At 35.2% G+C, this 22877-nt stretch overlaps 1 long non-coding RNA gene across 3 annotated transcripts in view; it reads left to right on the forward strand.

Moving 5' to 3' along the window:
- LOC110598231 (uncharacterized) overlaps positions 1-22877 on the forward strand; it is a 400762-nt gene that overhangs the window by 10687 nt on the left and 367198 nt on the right. For all 3 annotated transcript variants that reach the window (XR_013437201.1, XR_013437199.1, XR_013437204.1), the window contains exon 2: positions 272-371. This is a non-coding gene — a long non-coding RNA (uncharacterized LOC110598231). The remainder of the gene's footprint in view (positions 1-271; positions 372-22877) is intronic.

Consider the following 22877-nt stretch of genomic DNA (forward strand, 5'->3'; position numbering starts at 1 on the left):
TGCTCTATAGTTTATTTACCAGTTTAGGGTTAATACATTGTGTCTAGTTCTGGATGATTATGAGTAGAGTTCCTATACACATTCACTAATGGTTCTGATAATCTAAGGGTGAGATTACTGTGTGTAATAAATATATATTTAACTTTACAACAATTTGGTATCCTCTTTCCCAAGGGGACTGCACCATTTTGCATTTGACAGTTCAGTTTCTTTGTATACTCGAAGCATTTGATCACTTGTTATTGTTAGTTTTTTTTTTTTTTAATTTTAGTGATTCATTTTTGTTGCAAAGCAGCTAAATCTCAGCCAGTCACAACATTCAAGCCTCAGCCAATCATAGACTGCAGCTGATCAGATCATGCCCATATAAGGTAAGTGCCCATGCAGCCTGTCAGGTTGTGTTTTTATGCCACATCCTTTTCTCTGACTATAAATGTAACCTGTACATGTGGTTGGGGTACGGCATCTTTGGTCTGGAATGCTGCCTGGTTCTGGAACCTTTTGTTGTTGTTGTCGTTCACGAAAACTGTTAAATTTAACTGGTCTTAGGCTTTCTTTTAACAATAGTAGTATCTCATTGTGATTTTAGTTTGCATTTCCCCAGTGACTAATGCTACAGAACATGTTTTCGTGTGCTTATTTACCATCTGTGTAACTTCTTTGTTGAAGTGTCTTTCAGATCTTTTGTCCTCTTAAAAAGTTGGGTTTATTTTCATATTGGTTAAGTTTTATAATTCTCTATATAATCTGAATTTAAGTTCTTTGTCAGATATGGAATTTGCCAACTTGTCCCCCACTCTGTGGCTTGTTTTTTTTCATTCTCTTAAAGTGTCTTTTGCAAAGCAAAAACATTTTTAATTCTAGTGAAGTCCAATTTATCATTTTTTTCCTTTTATGGATGATGCTTTTGGTAGTATATCTAAGAATTCTGTCTAGCTTAAGGTCACATAGATTTTTCCCATATGTTTTCCTCTGAGAATTTTATAGTTTTACACTGACATTTAAGTCTATGGCCCATTTTGAGTTAATTTTTACATGAGATATGTGTCTAGGTTCTCTTTTTGCCATTTGGATTTGTGCCATTTGTTAAAAAGACAGTCATTTCTCCATTGACTTGTCTTTGCACCTATGTAAAAAAAAAATCAATTGACTATAGTATTTATGTGGGTCTATTTCTGGATTCTCTATTCTTTATTGATCTGTATGTCTTTCTTTTTGCCAATACCACACTGTCATGATTATTGTAGCTTTTTAGTAGAATTAACTCTTGACCATCTGTGCTAGAAAGAAACAAATTCTGTGAAGCACTTTAGTAAATTTCAGTTTCAATTTTCTTATTAAAGCAAATAAATTATTTATAAACAATTCCAATTCCTTCAGTCTTCATTCAGCTTATATGTTGATTGTAAACTCAGGATAAATTATAGCCATATTACTTTTATTTCTTCCCTGGATTGACAAAGACCTCCATGCCCTATGACATTTAACTTGTGTTTTTCCAGCATCAGAGTCAAAGAACAAAAGTTTTCAAAATAACCACCTACTAAACTACTATCTGCAGAAGTTCCTTTGACAGCTTCACAGGGAGCCACCACCTCTATAGACCCTACCACTCTGCCTGAGCAGGCTGGACAGTGGCGACACCTTACCACCCATTGATAACCAGCTTCCTGTCTGGTGGACACGCAGTTGGTGGGAACCAGCTGTTATGATTCATCCCATTTAAGATTTCTGCCTTTTGAAAAGTGACGCTAATGGAGCTAGACTGAATGGTGTCTGATTGGGAGAATTTTCTTTATGAAAGCAGTTTGATTTCTAGTGCCTCTGCAATTGAACTTTTTTTTTTTATTTTTCACAGATATGCTCCAATTTCCAGTTTCTGTGTGAGCTCAGTGTATAGATAAATGTTATTTTCTTCAAGTGTTTATACCGGCTGTTATTTCTTTCTGAAAAACAAACAGGCATGGCAACTTCCACCAAAAGAAAAAAAAATCATTGTATTACCTATTCTTTATTAGTTTCACAAGCTTTCTGGCTTTTGATAGTCCCTCAAAGACCCCTAGTCCCCTCTTCAAGATTTGATTTGTTACATTTGGATTAGGTAGAAGAATTTTTGAGCGCTTGAGGACATAGCTTCACATATCTTGAGGGCATGGCCTTTCTTTTGGGTTGCTGAAGCTTATTTCATCCTGTTTTGTTTTGTCAATTTCTTACTTTTGTTAGATAGTCTTATGAAGATTATTTTATAAAACAGAATATTTGCTAAGGGTTGAAGCCATTTATAATCATAGGAATAAATTTGTAAAAATACTGAAAAGAGAAAAGAACTATATAAGAAGAATATGCTTTAAAATATTGATAAGGGAAACGTATGCTGGTTTTACTTAAAATTACTTAAAATTAACATTGCCCTTACTTTAGAGAATACAAGAGAACATACCAAAGGAGGAGAATAGTTGTGATTAAGTTTGGAACAAACCAATCATGGTATTGGTATTCTGCATAAGGATTGGTTATTAGTAGCCTTGTACAGCATCACTACAAAAATCTCTGCTACAAATAGAACCACATACCCTAATATAGGCAAGTCAGAGTGTGTTTGGAATACTAAGAAGTGCAATACTAGAAATTTCAATATTTTATAACATTTGGTAGTTACAGGTAAATTTTAGCTTTGAGTTGGTGACACCTTGGAGCCGAAGCTCTGAAACACTAATGTACATAGAATCAACTGGGGAGCTTGTTAAACTTTAGATCCCTGGGCCCCAGCCCTCAGAGGGATGGATTTAGTAAGTGTGAAAAGTGGCTAAGAATCTGCATTTTAACAACAGCCTCATTGTTTGATCCCTCAGTCATTTCTCCAAAGGTCGCAAGCATCTCCTAACAAAAACTATTGCCCTTCAACTGAATTTAAAAAATATTCTTTCACCTGGCACAGGTGTTATGAAACTTAATGATGATTGAGCTTCAGAGTTCCAAAGAGGTTACTAAGAATTGGTTTAGAATCCCTAGGTGTAAACTACAATATAACATTCAATGAACAGTATACACAGACTTAAGTTAGAATTTCTTTCAATTAGAAGTTATTAGTTACACAATTTCCATTTCCAGGTCATCTGTGCATCCACAGATGGTATTAGGGAAGAGAGGTAGACCAGGCATAGATACCTAGGGAATTTCACAAGGTTCTTTTATAACCATTTATTGCCTACTGTGCCCTTAATGAAGATACTCAGGATCCCATTAAGTTAGCTGTGAATATAGTAATTGGTCCCCTGACAATAACCAAGGGGAGTCAAATCCTGTGGCTCCACCCTATTCTGGTTATGCTGGCAAGGAGAGAGAAGCTGTTGCCTGTAATCTTCAAGGGCACTTTCCTTTTTGTGGATAAAGCACACTGTACTCCAAAGGACATTTCTCAAAACACAGCAGGAGTCCCTAGAGAACCCTCCTCCTCTAATTCACACAGGCACTTATGACCTACTTTTAAAAGTAAATTGAAAATCCCATCAAACACAAGCAATCAAAATCCACATTTTCCACCAGCTATTCTGTAGACCTAGCATGTACTATTTCCAACTGCCCATATCAACAGCTTAACTATATTTTGATTAGGGACTTTCTCTATCTTTGTTGATAATAAGATAAAATGGTGTCTGAAGTCAAAGCAGTAGCACAAATTAATCTGATGTAAGTTGGTTCTTTCTGCATGTAGGTAGCATGTGGGAATCAGATTTACTAACCTGATATTTATGTTCAAAGTACTCAAGTTGGAATGAACCCTGTACTTGTGGTTCATGTATGTACCTGGCCTGTGAAACTCTTCTCAACTTAACTTGTGGGATCTCCAGTTTGCATTCTTTTACTGTCTTTTAGATTATGGCCTGAAGATATCCTTATTTCAGCTGAATACTCATTCCTGATAATCACTAGCCAGACTGCTTGATTTTAATAGTTTCAGGTGTCTTTTATGCAATTTATGTCACCTATCTTATTTGCACTGGTGTCTTTAACTTTCCCTAAAATCAGTCTGCATAGTTTGCATTCATTCATCTCTGATTATATTTTATCCAATAGAATTCTACAGAACCAGGAAGTGTGTGGTAGGCTGAAGGCTCTGGGAAGATAGGTTAAAAGGCTCTGAGAATGGATGTTAAAATCCAAGCTGTAATAGAACCTGGGTGTGATGCTGGATCTGCCACTTACTTCATTGTCTGACTGGGTTAAGTAAATTTACCCAATAAGCCTCAATTCATCACAAGTAAACAGAAGGTAACAATAGTACCTATGTCATGGGTGAAGTATTAAATGATTGAGCATAAATAAAAATACTCAGAATTGTGACTAGCACACATAAAATAGATACCATGCCTAAGCCCCATCCTGAGATTTTGAGCAAATTGATCTGAGGTAGGGCTGAGGCATCATATGTTTAAAAATTCTCCAATTTAATGTGTGGCTAGTATTAATAGTCACTGAGCTACATGATACCCAAAGTCTAGATAGATAAATAGTATCACAGGATTCTATGCTTATTCTTCTTGTCCTTTCTACTTTTTGGTCTAAGGAACATTGTAGAAAAGCAGTTATTTAAAAATAGTTGAAAGCAGGATGCATTAACAGAAGTATACACTGGATACACTTTGTTATGGGAGATTCTTCATGATTCTAACTAAGTCAAGCAGTTTTTCAATTGAAAAGTAACTCACTGTCTTACAACATACAGAAATCTCTGCCTCACAATGTAATATGGTTCAGTTAACAAAGTCAAGAAATATATGCCCATGTAGAACAGAAGAGGAAATGAACTGGGTGTTTGGAGTCTGGTGAGCTGTAATGAATTGGGTTATCAGGTGGCAACTTAATTGTGTTATTGAATGAATTAACACTCCTTAAAAGTGGGAAATTCACACTCAGATTTATCACTCTTTTCAGTGAACTGGTGGAAGTATCCAGAAGATCAGAGTACATTTCTGAAAAAAATTTAAGTGGTTCATATTAAAGAATAATGGCTATCAGAAGCATTAGGGCCTAACCTATAATGTTGTTAATGTTCCCTATAATATTCCCTGCAGACAAACTAGGAAAATGTAGAGAAGTAGAAAAAAAGAAAATTAAATCATCTGCCAACTCCATAACCTAAAACGTCATTACTAAGAAGCATATACCAATCTTTCCCAGACACACACACACACACACACACACACACACACACACACACACACACACACCTATATACAGAGAGATCTATATCTATATCTATATCTAGACATTTATGCATTCATGGGTATAAAATTCAGGTCATGCTACAGGTAAAAATGTACATTTATTCTATTACTAAAATCACTAAAAGTACCTTTCTAGACAAAATTATTTTTAAGTTTATTCTGTTTAGTTATACATGACATATGCTAAATAATAATATCAGTTCTCAATAAAGGATATAAGTAAAGGGGAGATTGACACTTCCCAGGGAAGAGAAATGGGACTATGAAGAATAGATAATATGGTATTTCGAATATCATTTTTTTCAACTTTTCTTATAATTCTTTTTTTTTAAATTTTAATTTGTATTACGTAGTTATACATGATAGTAGAATGGATTTATGCACTTTGACATATCATACACAGATGGGATATAATTTCATTTTTCTGAGTGTACATGTTGCAGAATCATATTGGTCATGTAGTTACATATATACATACAGTAATAATGTCTATTTCATTCTATCATCTTTCCTATCTCCACATCTTCCTCTCTCCCCTCCCATCATTTCCCTCTACCAAATCTAAGGTAAAGCTATTCTTCCCTAGTGCCTCCCACTTTACTGTGAATTAGCATCTGCATATTAGAGTAAACATTTGGCCTTTGGTTTTGTGGGATTGACTCATTTTGCTTAGCATGGTATCTTCCAACTCCAATCATTTACTGGCAAATGCCATAATTTCACTTTTCTTTAAAGCTGAGTAATATTCCATTGAGTATATATACTGCATTTTCTTTATCCATTCATCTATTGAGGGACTCCTAGGTTGGTTCCATAGTCTAACTATTGTGAATTGACAGACACTTCAGAGAAGAAGAAATACAATTGATCAACAAATAGATGAAAAAGTGTTCAACATCTCTAGCAATTATAGAAATGCAAATCAAAACTACTCTAAGATATCATCTCACTCTTGTCAGAATGGCAATCACCAAGAATTCAGGCAACAATAAATGTTGGTGAGGATGTGGTGAAAAAGGTATACTCATACATTGCTGGTGGGACTGCAAATTGGTGCAACCACTATGGAAAGCAGAATGGAGATTTCTCAGAAAACTGGGAATGGAACCACCATTTGATTCACCTATTGAAATCCTGGGTTTATACCCAAAGGACTTAAAATCAGCATACTATAGTGACACAGCCACCTCAATGTTTATAGCAGCTCAGAATATCATTTTTAATTTTTCATAAGTTATTTATGGAGAAGAGTTAGAAATGCAAGGATATAAAATTATTTATGGATTAAGTATAATAGTACCTCAAAAGTGCTTTAGAGTGAATGTGTTCAAATTCACTAATGATGTTTTGGGGAGTGGATCAATGAATACTTTAATTGCATGAATAAATTTAAGAAGTGCTAAATATATAAGAATATAAACAGAGCCCCTGCTATAGTTGGAATGTATCCCGCAAACTAGGAAGCTTAATCTCCAGTAGAATAGTGTCGAGAGGTGGGATCTTTAAGAGGTGATGTGGTCATGAGGGTTCTGCCCTCGTGAATGGGTTAATGTGGTAGTGGGTTTGTTATGAAGCAAGTTCAGTCTTCTGCTCTCTCAAGTTCGAAGAAGAGCTCGACCACTAGTGGCCCTTCAACATTGAGCTTCCCAATCTTTAGAACCATGAGCCAAATTAAATTTTTGTTCTTTATAAATTATCCAGTCTCAAGTATTCTGGTATAGCAACCCCAAAACACTGAGGTGGTCCCTAAAACTTTAAATGCTTTTTCTCTCTTCCAAGACTTATTCCAAAGTCCCACTTATTTTCTTTATTTTTCTGCCACATGAAAATTTTAATTTTATGAAGTGGGAGGGGGCACCAGGGATTGAACTCTGGGGCACTCAACCACTGAGCCACATCCCCAGCCCTATTTTGTATTTTATTTAGAGACAGGGTCTCACTGAGTTGCTTAGCACTTTGCCATTGCAGAGGCTGGTTTTGAACTTGTGATCCTCCTGACTCAGCCTCCTCAGCTGGTGGGATTATAGGCATGCACCCAGATAAGAATTTTAATTCTTAAAATCAGAATAGGAATTTCATTTCCTAAATTCAGGATAGTAATTTTACTTTTTAAAATCAGAAGAAGAGTTATTGATGATTGCTTCCTTTGTAGATGTATGTTAGACATATGGAATATATCTGGCTGTAAGCAGGCAAAAGCACAAAAGAATTGGGAGATTTTGTGTTTACAATTCTTGGTGCTGGCTTATATTTTCCATGGTTCAAAATCTTTAAAATAAGGGACAAATAAACCTCATATTACTGAACTTTCTCTTTAACCCATTACTTAAAAAGTATTTTCTCAGAGCTGTGGCTGTTGCTCAGTGGTAGAATGCTTGCCTAGCAGGTGTAAGGCACTAGGTTCCATCCTCAGCCCCACATAAAAAATAAATGAATAAAATAAAGATATTGTGTCCATCTACAAGTAAAAAAATATGTTTAAAAAAGTTTTCTCATAACTTACATATGGATTTATATGCATACACATATGTGTGTAGTATGCACATATATTTATTTATACATGCTTGAAGAATCCTAGAATACTCCTTTAGCTGGTCACTTTGAAGGGGTGCAGTTGGGGAATACATCTAGAGAGGCAATAACTTTTCACTTTTTATTTTCTTTTACAATGAGAGTGTGCTACTTTTAATTTATAACATGTGCCAAAAGCAGTATGTAGTGTTTTAGCATAATTTTATAGGCAGAATAGGTTTGAAGGGATAAAAAGGAGTTTATTTAAAAATGTGTCAGATTTCAAGGGAAGCTTAATTATAGGAAAAGATACCATAGAATACAATCCTATATTTCCTTTGCCCCAACACTCACATATCAGAACCTCTGATAATGGTCTATCTGAACCTTTGAAATTAAACCACACAGTGGGAATCTACAATACTAAACATAGCTCCTGCTCTGTGGAAGGTACTCAAGAGTATTTGTTGAATTTATTGGAAATCAGTTCAGTATTTAGATGATATTTGACCTGCTAAACTTTCACTGCCTGTTGATGCTTTAGGTATTATTTTAGTGAGAGGGTTGAGAAGTATAGAACATGATTGATGGGGTACAAGTGGTTGGTTTGTGGGAAAAAAAATGAAGAAAAATGATAGCCTTTTAGGTCAGCTAGTATTTTAGTCTGTTTTCAAAAAGTACTGGATATTTTTCAAATTTTTAATTAACAATGATACTATATTCATTTTGTTCTGTGAAGCTCAGAGTTAATGACCTAAAATTCAATAGGAATGACTCAGCCAGACAATAAAAATTCACTTGAAGACCAAATGTATTATAGGGATGTAGTGTTGGTATTAATTAAAGGTCTGATATTGAAACTGAGTAATCTAGGTAGAGTCTACATTTTGTTGCTGATCAGACAATGCCAACAAATGATAAATTAGTAATTTATCAATTTATTAATTTTCTCCCTCCACCCTTCCCTTTCTTTCTTTTCTTCTTTTTTGGCAGAAGAGACAATAAAGTATAGAGATGCAAACGTGATCTTCTCACCAAAATAGAACAATGTTCAGCACTAACTGTAACAGTAACAACCAACCATATGTGGCTATCCAGCACTTGAAATGTGGCTGGTCTGAATTAAAATATCTTGTATCAAATACACACTAGATTTTGAAGTCCTAGTTGAAAAGTGGAATGTTAACTATTACTAATATTTTAAAAATATGAATATTTTTATATTGGATACATGTTGATAATATTTTGAGTATGCTGGGATGAATAAAAGGTGTTGTTAAAAATTTGCCCACTTTTAAACTTTTGAAAAATTGGTTAATAATTGATAATTGGTTATTGCATTTTAAAAAGTGGTTACTAAAAATTTTCAGTGGCTCATATGATTCATATATATTTCTGTTAGTGCCAGTAAAGGTTTGATGGCGAGCAAACCAAGAATCAGCAATTTCACCTCTCTTGCTTCCCCAAAGAGGGTAAACAAAAGACTTCCAGAGAGGTGACATACTTTCTTCAAAGGCAAAACCTGGTTGGGGATAAATGAGGAGCTGAACTTTTGTCTTTTGATTCTCTGTCTCAGATTCTCTAGCTCGAATAGTGGCCCCGAATTGAAGATTTGAGGCCAGAGAAACAGGCTTCCTTAGGACAGTTTCATGCTGGACTTCATATTTCTTTAACCTTTTAAGGTATAAACAATAGCTTAAAAATTCTGAGGGATTATTTGTTGTTTGTTAATTTGGGGCTTGTATTACTATTAAGAAAGAAAAAGGGGATTGAGAGATAGGGAAAACTGATAAGATTTTAAAAATTGACGGCTTAAAATTGAAGTCTGGAGATATCTGAAGTGGCTTTTTTCTACCATTTGGCCTTCTTTCACATCTCTCAGCACCCTGGGTTAATTATTCCTGCACTTTTGAGTTATTTCATTTTTACATTACTAGAGCAAAATTAACAAACTAATTCTTGAACATGCAGCTTGGAAGAATCTATGTTTTCCCCATTTTTGTGAGCAGCAGGCCAATAAGAATGATTAGTGATTTTGTTTTCGAAGAATTCAAATTCTGTCTTCTAAAGGGCACTTGCCAACAGACTGAATGTTTCTATTTGAAGTCACTTGCTACAATCATCATTGAGATTGTTTTCTTTCTTTCTTTCTTTCTTTCTTTTTTTTTTTTTTTTTTTTTTTTTTGCTCATGGCTTTCAGAGTTGTTGCTTCTAAAGACAAATTCTTATAATACAACTTCATTTAGCTTCAGAACATACAGTCTCCTTATTGGAGCAGCTGTGCCGAGTTCCTGAATGGAGAGATGATTTCCCCAGCACATTTTACAGCCACACATTATTCCTGAGGATAATCTAAAACACAAATTATCTTTATTTTTACTCCTTTATTGTATGAGAGGAAGAAATAGCTAGTCTGAGGGACATTGTTTACAGCAGCATTTTCTATTTTGATGGCAGTTGCCTTCAAGCACCTGCATTGCTGACTTTCTTGACCTCTAGGCCTCGACTTGCTGTTCTCCTGACCCAAGTCAGGGACAGAGGCAGGTTGCCTTTATTTAACAGGATTCCTGAAGTATGCATGGCTATGGTATAAAATCCTGTCTTCAACTTTTTCAGTTTCCTCTTTCTCTTTTATTTCATCATTTTAAAGCCTTTTCAGCTTCAGAAAAGCCTCCCTTTAAACATTTGTAAAAGTGGTTCCTAATTTTTTTTTTTTTAATGACCATATGTTTGTGCCAGTAAAGGAGGTTTGAATAGAAACCTAACAAAGAATCGGTAGTTTTCCCTCCCAGGTGAAACTGTGAGATAAGTGACTTTTCCAGTCACTTAAAGGTTGTAGAATCTGGAATGGGATTTTACTCCTCCATCTGTCCCCTTCAAGGCCTGAGAATTTGCTAGCTATACATGAGCTGGTTTCCTCTCAAAAACACTCATCCCCAGGTCTAGGCAAAATAAGCCTGTCTTAGAGATTGATATCATTTTTCTCTAACTGCTTTTGTGAGATAAGTAAAAAAAAAAAGACTCTGTATCTGATTTTTTTTAAAAAAATAAAAAGTTATTTATCAAATACATAGTCAGATGTTTGAGCTCACACAGAAGCTGAATAAATTTCAGTTCTTTGAATTAGAAAATATGCTTTCATTCTTTTCACAGTTATAATTTTGAGCACCTACTGTGTACCAGAGTAGGGCTCCATCCATTAAAATCAACTTTGTCACAATGAAGAATGCTGTGCAGACGCCTTTGGACAACTCTAGAGGTGATTAAAGGGGATGGAGAGGATGAAGCTGAAAAGTCCAGGTGGAAGAACCAGGTGTTCCTACCTCTAGAAATAGTGAGGTACTGCCTGCTCACAGCCTGTGTTTGCCCTTGGGCTTCCCACTGCTCTCTAGGCTCCACAGTCCTGGACAGAGTGTTCCTGACCTGTGATTGATTGCTACCCACATTCTAGAAGCTGAAGCTTGTAACTTTTAACTCAATATCTGGGTCCTGGCCTCAGCTTTATTACAAATAACAGCTCTGTGACCTCACTTTAGCTCTTCGATCTGCAAAATGAAGGAATGGGTCTCTTTTTTCAGCATTAAATTGTTAACCATGCTTCCTACAAGAGGTGGAGGCAGAGCTTCTTCACAGCCCTCCTTTTTAAAAATGGTTTCCCACCACTGGAGAAGGAGCCTCAGTCATCCCAGTGGTGTTGCAAAGCAGAAGTTCAGGATGTGCCTATGCTGAGGCCCAGCCCCCGTATAATTAAATAAAAATTTCCAGAGACTGGGAACTGGAGATTAATATTTTTGAATAATACACCAGCATTGGCAGGAAAAGCACCGGGCTTTGTGGGGGACAGATGTAGGTGCAAAATCCAATCCAGAATTTACCACTTGTTAGTTGTGAAATCATGGAAAAGCCACTTAATCTCTTTGAGCCATATCTTCCTTATCTGTAAAATGGGGCAAAATTCTACCTTTCTTAACACATTGTTGATGCTCAATGAATAGTAGTTGAGACAAATTGATGGCTTTTCTTTCCAATGCAATAGCTAATAGCCACATGCACTTACTTAAAATAAGATATGGTTAAAAATTTGGTTCTCATGTTGACTGGAAGGTGCTAATCTATAGAATCTTCTTCACTGAGACCCACATTTACTTACAGAAATTCATTTTTCACTCTGTTCTGGAAAACTGACAATATTATCTTTGTTCAGGTAAATAACAGGCTGTATGGCCTGGGCAGAGAATGAAGGAAATCCAGGAAATACCCCTAGTGGGAGACTTTTCTTTCCTGTCCCGATATATCCATAAATGAAATAAACAAGCAGTGGGTACATCCAATCGATTGAACAAATTATGACCTCTTCTCCGCTCCTTCACCCCACCATGTCTGAGGCCATACTTAACATTTAGTCCATTTGCTTAAGTAGAACATTAACTTCTTTCTGCCCTGTGTGTTCCTATCAAAGGCACTGTATAGTGAAGCTGCTGTTGCCACCACCGCTGCTGTGTGTGTGTGTGTGTGTGTGTGTGTGTGTGTGTGTGTTGGAAAGTGGAAGAGGAAGGGGCAGGAAGTGGAAGAACAAGATGGTATTGGTAAGGGAAGTCACTAAACAGATATCAATCAGTGGGAAAAGAAAGGCCATAGATAGTCTGTACTTTATGATCTTATCTGCAAAGTTTAATTCAGGTATTTTGATAGCTTTTCCATTCTAAACTTCTTTAGTATTATTTGATTTTCCCTTAGTATATAAGAAAGCACAGGCTCTGAAGTTCAGACCACTCTCTAGTATCTACTAGCTGAGCCACCTAGGGCAGTTTACTTAACCTTTCAAGTCTCCATTTTTCCACCTGCAAAATGGGGATCAATGTTGGTCTTCACATTTCATAGGATTATTCCAAGGGTTAAATTACACAATCTGTATGAACTCTTTTGTGGAGAGTCTAATGCCAGGTAAGTGCTCAAAAGAATTTTTAGAAATTATTTAAAGATAAGAAAGGACATTTTATTGTCAGTAAATAAATGATGTGACAGTTTTAACTTCAACAAGTATAAAAAATACATATTCCTCAGAGGAGTTTTAAATCTACTTTGAAATATAATGCTCTCATCCCTTTGTCATATCTTTTAGGATGAGTAGGCCTGTTTCTCAAAGAACATTTATAGTTCCTGTGTTACATAAATGTTCCACTTGTGCTACTGTACTTGTTTAGTTAAGCACAGGCCTAGCAGCTGGGGAAGTGTCAAAGTCTGAAGAGCAGGTAGATTGTTGATTTGCACCATGTGTTGAAAATTGCTAATATAACCCAACAGTCTTAAAAACAGGGGAGGTTCTTGTTCTTGCTGGAAGAGAGACCACAATTTGCCTCTTAAAATCCCTTTGTATTTGTTTTGTCTTCCTGCAATGATGTTTCTGTTGGCAAAGTTGCTTTATTATGATTTTTTAACCTGAAAAGATGGCATATCTTTTGGGTTTTTAATTACTAAGCTGTTTCACACTCTCTTATTTTCTTATGCAGTGTGACAGTGTGACATACCTAAAGGACTAAAAGCTCACTCCCCAGTGAGTGGAAAGTGTTATCATTTATTTTTAGTAGGAAAGTTGGGTTGGTTCATATAGCTGCTTTCCCAGCTGAAATAACATAGCAGATTGGTGTTGTTTGAACACTGTTAATTGCTGAACATTTTTAAACTAGTAAATAGACCTGATCAGCTGGAAGCCAAACAGTAACCCAAACAGACCAGACCACTTTTGATAAGATAAACACTACTAACCTTAAACATTCTCATTGGATTATCTTTCAGTGGTATGAAATGCAAAACTAAAAATATTTTTATCCAGTTAGAAAGATTTTAGGAGAACTTGTTTGGCAATCTGAAACTAAGTTGAAGGTCTAGTATATGATTTAGAGATAATTATCAGCAATGCTGGTACTTTACCACCATTATAGAATAATAAAGATGGATCAGTTCATAACTGAAAGTCCTAATTTATAAGATCATGTTGTACCCTGTCATTTCTGTTCAGACAACTGCAAATAGTAATAGCACTAACATGGGAACAATAAGTTTTTTTTTTTTTAATCTTTTTGTGGTGCTAGGAATGGAACCCAGGGTCTTGTACATGACAGGCAAGTGCTCTACCACTCTTCTCCACCCCCATCCCCAGGAACTATAAGCTTTTAATAAATAAAATGCAATATATGTTCTTTATGAGGTATTTCAAATCTCGAAGTTGGAAACCTTGCTTTTACTCATCTTTCAAATATTCATTGGCATAGCTCTAAAATTCCTTCTATTTTCCAGGTTCTAGAGCATTCAAGCTAAAATTGAGTTTGATGTTTTTATTTAATAATGTAAAAATAATTTTAATGAAATATTGCTGATGTGAACCATGCCCATTCCAGAGGCTGGAATACAACAGAAATTGACCAGAATATGTGTCATGTCCAGTTAGGAAATGTCAGTTTTAGAGTACTACCAACTTTCTTTTTGAGTTTAGACAACTATTTTAAATTCTCTGTCTGTTATTGATAAGGTAGCTTCCTTATCAATAAAGTACAGGGGTGAGCCAGTTTTTCTAGAGATCTTTCTAACTCAGAAATTCAGAAACAAGTTTTTATAAGATTAAAACAACTATTTTGTGTTCTTGGCTCACTATTGAAAAAGAGCATAGCAGGAAAAACGGGAAAAAATTCTAAAAGTTCCACTAGCTACCATTAAGTAACTACCTTTTGTTCAACACTTAAAAAAATTAGAGTTGAGCTCAAGTAGCATATATGTTTGTGTGTGTGTGTGTGTTTGTATGTGTGTGTATGCTTGATATTATAATGTTAAAAGTTTTTAATAAACATTTAAAAATTACTGAGTGTGTATGTTTTTCCTGTTGGACTTTTATATAGTATCATTTTTAAATTATTATAGGTCTGGGGGCACAGCTTAGTGGTAGGGCATGAGACCTGAGTTCAATCCCCAGCACCAAAAAAAAAATGTTAAGTAATGCTTTATTAAAAATATTTGTGAATAAGGGTCATTATTTTTTCTGTCTCTAGCATTATTTCATAGGATAGAGTCTCAGAAGTGTAATTAATAGGTCAAAGGTATGAATAACTTTAAAGCTCTTATGCACATGCTTTCCCAATGAGCTAATTAAAGTAACTACCATAAAACTATTGCTCTATACTAAGATGCCCATTTTACTGCAACTTGGATGGACTACATGGAGTAATTTTTCCAAAAACTAGACATATGGTTCTCCTAAACATATGGTTTGGTATCTTAGGATTTGAAATTTTAACCAAGCACGAAGCCATCAATTCCATATAATCAATTCACTACATACAGAGTGTTAGCATAATTGCAGCCATCTTCCTTTCCCCCTCCCCCACTCTATGAATACTGTTCTTATTCCCAAGAAATAGAAAGTCGTCCGAGATAAAACCTACCGGCCTGGAGACATGCTGGACTCTTCCTGTTCTCAGATAGGAGACAATTTACAGGCCCCTGAGATGGGGACGTACTGGTTTCCCTGTTCTCTCCTTGAGAAGATAAAGGGACATGCTGTTTCCCTGTCCCCACTCCGAGAGACAGGAAAACTGCCTGTCTCTGTTCCCAAGAAACAAACTTGCCTTTCACAAGATCAGGGGACGCTTACTATGTGGGTCAAGACTAAACCCACCTGTAGCGCTCCGCCACGATTCTAGCCTGTAACAGGTAACAGTCAAGGGGGAGTTGCTGCTGCTCTCCCTCTCTCTGCACAAAGCTGCCTTGTGAGGCTCCTGACAATAAACCTGCTCCTTCTCCCAGGTGTGTGTGCACTTTTCTTTCACAGAGAAAAGCTCCGTTTCATGGTTACACACTGTCTGTCTACCAACTATTGGTGAACTTCATGATTGCTAGTTGACTTGGCACAGATTTGATTATGACTATGCTCTAAGGGTATCTAAAAGTAATAATATAATTTTTTTTAAAAAAATTTGTTTTCCCTGTCCATCTTTAAAAAGTACTTGAGGCAATTTTGCATTCTACTTCCAGAAATAGACGAGTTAGATATCATTGAACTGACCTCTGCATAATAACCATAGACTCTGGAAAATTATAAAGTACTTGAGATACAGGAGAGTGAATAGAGAGTAAATCTTAATGAGAAATTCTTTCTTAGAGAAGATGAGGGAAATTAAAGAAGATCCAAATAAGTACAGAGAAATTCTAGGTTTATGGATTGAAGAACTCCATATTATTAAGATGGCAATTATCCTCCTGATATATGTATAGAGAGACAATTTTTACAACTCCATTAAAAATCCTAATAGACTTTTAAAAAAATAAATTGACTTCAAGTTAACATTATCAGTGATGCTACCAAGTGGCTATGAGATAGCCCTTAATATTATGTGGGTACTTCTCTGTGCCATTCTAAGAACCCATAAACTCATGAGAACAATATCAGGTAAACCAAAATTGGGGGACATTTCACAAAGTACTTGATCAGTATTTGGAACTATTAAAAAAGCCATGCACAAAGACCAAGAAGAATCTGAGAACTGTCACAGACCAGAAGAGACTAGGGAGACAGGATGACTAAATGATATGTGGTATGCTAGATTGGATCTTGAATAAAGAGAGAATATTAATGGAATAATTGGTGACATCCAAATGGAGTCTAAAGTTTAGTTAAGAGCTATGTACTAATGTTGGTTCCTTAGTTTTGACAAATGTACCACAATGTTGTACAATGTTGCATTGGGGGAACTGAGTGAGGAGAATATGGAAACTGTTTATACTGTCTTTGCAACTCTTTTGCAAATCTAAAATTATTCTAGAATAAAGTTTATTTAACAAACAAAGTTTAAACATTTATTCTAAAATTTATGGACAGGTGAGCGACTTAGAATAGCCAAAAACAATTTTGAAACAGAACAAGGTATTTAGACTATCTGATTTTCTTATTTATTATAAAGTTACAATAATCAAGACTGTGTTACTATCATAAAGATAAACAGTGGAACAATATAGAGAGCTCAGAAATAGGTCCCTACTTACATGATCAACTAATTTTCAACAAATGTGCTGTCAAGGTAATCCCACAATGGAAAAGATAGACTTTGTAACAAATTGTACTAGAAAAACTGAATAGTTATATGGAAAAAAATGAACTTTCATTATTACTTCATGATTTACATAGACAATAACTCCATATGGATTGCTGTTCAAGAGCTAACACTATAACCCTACTAGAAAAAAGAAGTAGGTTGGCATCAGGGAATGCATGGGTGGGTACTTATGGCATTGGATTAGGACATTGTTCTCAATCACAGGTGATTTTGTACTCTCAGGGACATTTGCTAATGTGTGGAGACATTTTGGATTATTATAATAGGAGTGGACATAATTGCTATCTAGCAGGTCATGGCTAGAGATGCTGCTAAATATTCTGCAATGCATAGGATGTTCCCTACCACAAAGTTCAAGTGCCAGTAGGGCCAAGTTTGAGAAACTCTACGTTAAGCAATAATTTCTTAAGTAGTTCACAAAATAATGTGTCACATAATAAAGCAATTGAAATAGACCATCATAATTTAAAAATTGCTCTGTGAAAGTCACTAACAAAATATTTTTTTTTTTAAATGAGGGGCTGGGGTTGTGGCTCAGCAGTAGAGCACTTGCCTGGCATGTGTGAAGCACTGGGTTTAATCCTTAGCACCATATATAAAATTTTTAAAAATATGAAAAGAGGCAAGCCCACAAACTGACAGAAAGTATTTTTAAAACATATACTGATAAAAAACTTGCTTTTGGAATATATAAATAATTTTATGACCCATAATAAGAAAAAAAACCATGGGGCAAAAGATTTGAACAGACACTTCAAAAAATGACATATATAAGTATGTCTATTAAGCATAAGGAAAGATGCTCAACATTATTCATCATCAGTGAAATGCAAGTTATAACCACAATGAGATATCACTACACAGTCACTAGAATGACTACAACTAAAAAGCCTGAAAACATCCAGTGTTGACAAAGATGTGAAGGAATTAGAATGATCATACTTTGTGGTGAGATTGCAAAATGGCCCAATTACTTTGACACTGTCTTACATAGTAAAAATCATACCCCAGCTTTCCTACTTCATAGGTATTTGCCCAGGAGAAATATGTGTCCATACAAAGAGTTGAATGTGAAAGTTTATAACCACATTGTTCATAATACTCTCAATAATTCAATTATTCATCAAGTGATTACCACAACAAACAATTGTGTTACAACTGTACTGTGGAATATAATTTGGCAAAAGTGAGATGTTGATGTACAGTAACAACATGGATGAATTTTAAAAACCTTATGCCAAGTGAAAGATGACACAGCATTATATTGTTCTTGATTCTATTCATGTGAAATTCTAGAAATTGAAAAACTATAGTGACAATAATTAGATCAAGAGTTGCCTAAGGTTGGGTGTTAATGTGGTAGGAGAGGATCAATTATAAAAAGGATATTTATTTTATCTTATGTTTAAAAATTATTTATTTATTTATTTTTATTTCTTACATACATGACAATAATGGAATACATTACAATAATAATTAACATACCTTATATACACACAGAGATATGATAAATTGTGGTATAAAGGTATATTAAGAATTGTAATGCAAAAAAAAAAAAAAAGAAAAAAGGACATTTTTAAAGTTGGTGGAAGTATTCTATGCCTTGATTGTTGTGCTGGTTACATGACTATGTGTAACTGTGATAATTCTTCAAACTGTATATTTAAAATGGGTGAATTTTATATTAGAAATATGAATAAAAATTGAGAATGAAATTAATGACATACTATTAAAAGAATATGAACAAAATAATAAAAAAGTTAATTGTACCTAAAAAAACAACTTAAGATAGTCATTGCCATTGAGCAGGAAACACGCACAGGAAAAAATAATTTTCTGTGATTCTCTTTATATAAGAACATTAATCTTCACACTGGGAAATATTTTCTAAAGGACTTTTATTTATTTTTTAAAAATTTATTTATTTATTTTTGAGAGAGAGAGAGAGAGAGAGAGAGAGAGAGAGAGAGAGAGAGAGAGAGAGAGAGAGAGAACTTTTAATATTTTATTTTTTAGTTTTTGGCAGACACGACATCTTTTTTGTATGTGGTGCTGAGGATCGAACCCAGGCCACACGCATGCCAGGTGAGCGCACTACCGCTTGAGCCACATTCCCAGCCCCTCTAAAGGACTTTTAAAAAATTAAAAATATTCCTGATGTGGTTTACTCTTGTACTGACTGACCATAGACAAACCATATTTTGCTGAAGAGCTAAAGTACATAGCTTCCTATTGTTCCACCCTGCAGCAACTTTTCAGATGACAGTAAGCTGACCAAAGCAACTGAGGTGAGCTCAAGAATGAAGGAGGTATGGTTGAGGTCCATGGAGAAGGACTGAGATATGATTTAAAAATTGGGCTTGTAAGTGTTGACATTTTTATAAGAATCAAACACCTTGATCCAGTGGAACTTATCTCACCCTGCTTAACTGTCTAGCTATGCATTCTGTTGAGTCCCTAATTTTATATCACAAGCAGAGAAGAAATAGCTGTGGTCTGAAAAATTCCATTTATTAGAATAAATAGTTAGCTGCTTCTTCTATTGAACTTTCATGTGGTTCATTTATAATATTCTGATTTGAGATGGTCTGAAGCCTTGCTAAGTTATCTCTGAGATCTAAGCTCAGATAATTACATTAGTTGACCTATTGAATTATTTAGTATTTTCCATCTGAATGCTGCTGAAATTTTTAAAAAAATATATTTTCTTTTTAGTTGTAGATGGTCACAATGCCTTTGTTTTGTTTATTTATTTTTATGTGGTGCTGAGGATCAAACTCAGTGCCTCACACGTGCAAGGCAAGCACTCTACCGCTGAGCCACAACCCCAGCCCAACTGCTGCTGAAATTTGTATGTGTGAAATGAAGATTTGGTTCTTGGCATACTTTATATTTAATGCTTGTTTATTTTTGAAGCAATTGATCAATAGATTCAGTTACTTCTTATAGTCTCAGGTTATAAGCAGAGGGAAGGGTTCTCAGATTCTCATCCACTGAGTCAGGATCCAGTTCAGGCTGTTTAGGTATGGTAAAGGAGAGGGAACTTTGAAAATAGTAATATTAAATGCCTTGGAGGGTTGCGCTGTGAAATGCTCAGCCCTTTCCACCTCCTACATTCTATTCATGACCCATAGCCAGATAATTAGAATACTCACATGCTCCTGGTCACAGTTGGAGAGTGTAACATAGTTTTGGATATGTACTGTAAAGTAGACAGATAATAACATGGCAATTAAAAATCCTTTGACCATCTATTCCATGTTTTCATAGTTACCTGCATTTCACTTTCTTAGATAACATAAAAACAAAGGCAAAAGGATGTATTTCCAATCTCTCTGTAGCTCAAGTCCAGTTATGACCTAGGTGACATCAATCTGATGCACCAAGGAAGACTTCGACTCAGAAACATGATATAGGAGGAAGAAGGCTGGTGGTCAGGCTCCTAGATGGCAGGAGTCAACTGATTTGGGGATCAACAGTGGCAGGAATTTCTTCAGCCAGTTCTTGAATGGGATGTTGAGAAAATCCTAAGAGGACAACTCAGAACTGGCTGAGCAAGCTTAAAGATCTAGTTGTAAGACCCCATTCAAGTATTTCCAATATGATAACTTTCCTGATTCTGGTGAGTCGATCTCATTTTTCTTTGTGCTCTTTTACAGTGATGATTATTTTTACAATATTGATAATTTAATAGTAGTTTCTCATGAGACTATTCCTGAAGCTTATATATAAAAGTATTAACATTGAAAACATCATAGAAGAGCACTTTGGCACGTAATCACCACTCACTCAAATGGAGATGTCTATTATCATACAGTTGCATTTCCTTTAGATATGAATTCACCAGTTTGATTGGCAAACTTCAGTATACACAAGAATTACCTGTGGATCTCATTGTATGCACATTCCTGGACTCTTCCGGCAGAGACTTAGATTCATTTGGGCTAGAGTGGGGCCCAGGATCATGTATTCCAATAACTTAATTAGAATTCACATGCAGGTGTTTGTGATACAGGTGGTCCATGGATCACAATTTTAAAACGCTGGACTTTATTTGAACCCCTTACACATCTTTTATTCTTATTTATCCTCATTTATCAGTTGTTAGTCCAGTGCCTGGCACATGGTTAAGTGTTTGCTTAATGGTTGAATAATGCATTTATTGCCTGATAAATAGGAAAGGACCAACTGTATTCAATAGAGTGACACTTTACATTTTCATGTTGCCAAAAGCCTCCGAATGCTTTGGAACCAACATAGCAAATGTAGTATGGTATTTTTCTATACAGTGATTCAACAGATTCTCTTAAGAGTCAGCTTGCTGGGTCAGTGGGTTTCCCACTAAAGAGACAGGATTCATTTTCTATGCAGGGCCAAACACATGGTATTTTTGTACTAAATTTTGATTCACTTATTTGTCAAGAAATTGTACTTATATACCTTACATAGTAATCATTAAGGAGGATTTCTCTTTCCAGAGCCTCAGGGCTTGGGTTCTCCCAGGACTTGCCTTCCTATTGCTCTTCTAGCCTCTTCTCTGATACACTATCTATGGGTTCCAGGTGCTTAAATTGTAGAAAAACAGTATTTGTGAAATAGTATCTTCTAAGACATCATTATATATGGGTGATGAAGAGATAATTTAATCACGGGGCTCCAGATGAAAGTCCAATTATTTCTTCAGCTTTTGCTCTTTGTTAAAATTTGTTTGAGTAGCCATGTATGATAATAGAGCTCACAGAAGGTTTGACAAGAAAAAAAGAACCACCAGGAATGAAAATCCATAGCTGAAAGCACTCAGAAGAGATGTATCCACCCATTGGTGCTGAAGAGGTCATTTCCCCCATGGGAATTTTGACTCTCATGTACTGTCTTGCTCCTTTGAATTTTCTTTGTTTTTGCTTACCTACATCTGGTAGGATCTTGACATCTTCAGAGCCTTTATTTGATAATTATTTCTGTGAATCATTTTATCTGTCAAACTGTCAGCATTCTGTGGGCAAGGTACCTAGACTGATTGATTAAGAACTCCAGGAAAATGTGAATGAACTGCTGGCAAGGGCCCATGTCTATCTGTTGTAAATGGGAGTACTGGAACAAATATGTTAAAAGGTAGGGTAGGCTTTTGAGATACTTCTTTGAGTGGGGTACCAGTAGTACCAGGAAGGGGAATGGAATGTTTTTGGAAATTGGTACTATGGCTATGTAATGGATGAATGACAATGATGAGAATAATCTTTCCAAAGGTATTAGTGTGTCAATGATTTATACATGTCTTTATAAAAACAACTTTAGCAAGGCATATTTTCTGTATCATTAAATTCACTCATTCCTAATTCACAATTCTGATTTTTAGTAACACTTCTGTGCAATGCCACCATCACCCTAAATCAGTTTTAGAACATTTTAATCCTCTCAATAATATTTACCTCCTCCAAAATATCCCGATAAAACTTATTTATATTTCCATACCCTAGCTCAGACAACTACAAATCTACTTTCTGTTTATAAATTTGCACTTTTTTGATATTTAAGATAAATGGAATCATATGCCATTTCTTATGTCTGACTTTTTCGCTTTGCAAAATATTTTTGAAGTTTGTCAGTGAAGCAGCAGTTTATTTTTTGCACTGAAGAGGGTCATTTTTTTACATATAATTTTTCATAATAACAAAATAAACTTTTTATACATTGCATTTAAATTGACAAATAATTAAAATTCACAGTTCAATGTAGCTGTATAAATTTATACATTTTAATTGGTACATTATAATACTACATGATAGTGGAATTCATTATGTCATATTCATATATGCACATAACATAATTTGATCAATCTCATTCTCTAGTACCTACCTTTTCCCTCCCCTACTCCCTCAATGTAGCATTTATTGCTGAGTTGTTTTCAATTATATGGATATGCCACCTTAGTGAGCCATTCATTGGTTGATTGACATTTGATTGTTGCTAGTTTGGGGATATTAAGAATAATTCTACTATGAAAATTGCTGTCTAGTCTTGGAGTAGGTATAAG

Source organism: Ictidomys tridecemlineatus, chromosome 1 (assembly GCF_052094955.1).
Source record: "Ictidomys tridecemlineatus isolate mIctTri1 chromosome 1, mIctTri1.hap1, whole genome shotgun sequence".
In the NCBI taxonomy this organism is placed as follows: domain Eukaryota; kingdom Metazoa; phylum Chordata; class Mammalia; order Rodentia; family Sciuridae; genus Ictidomys; species Ictidomys tridecemlineatus.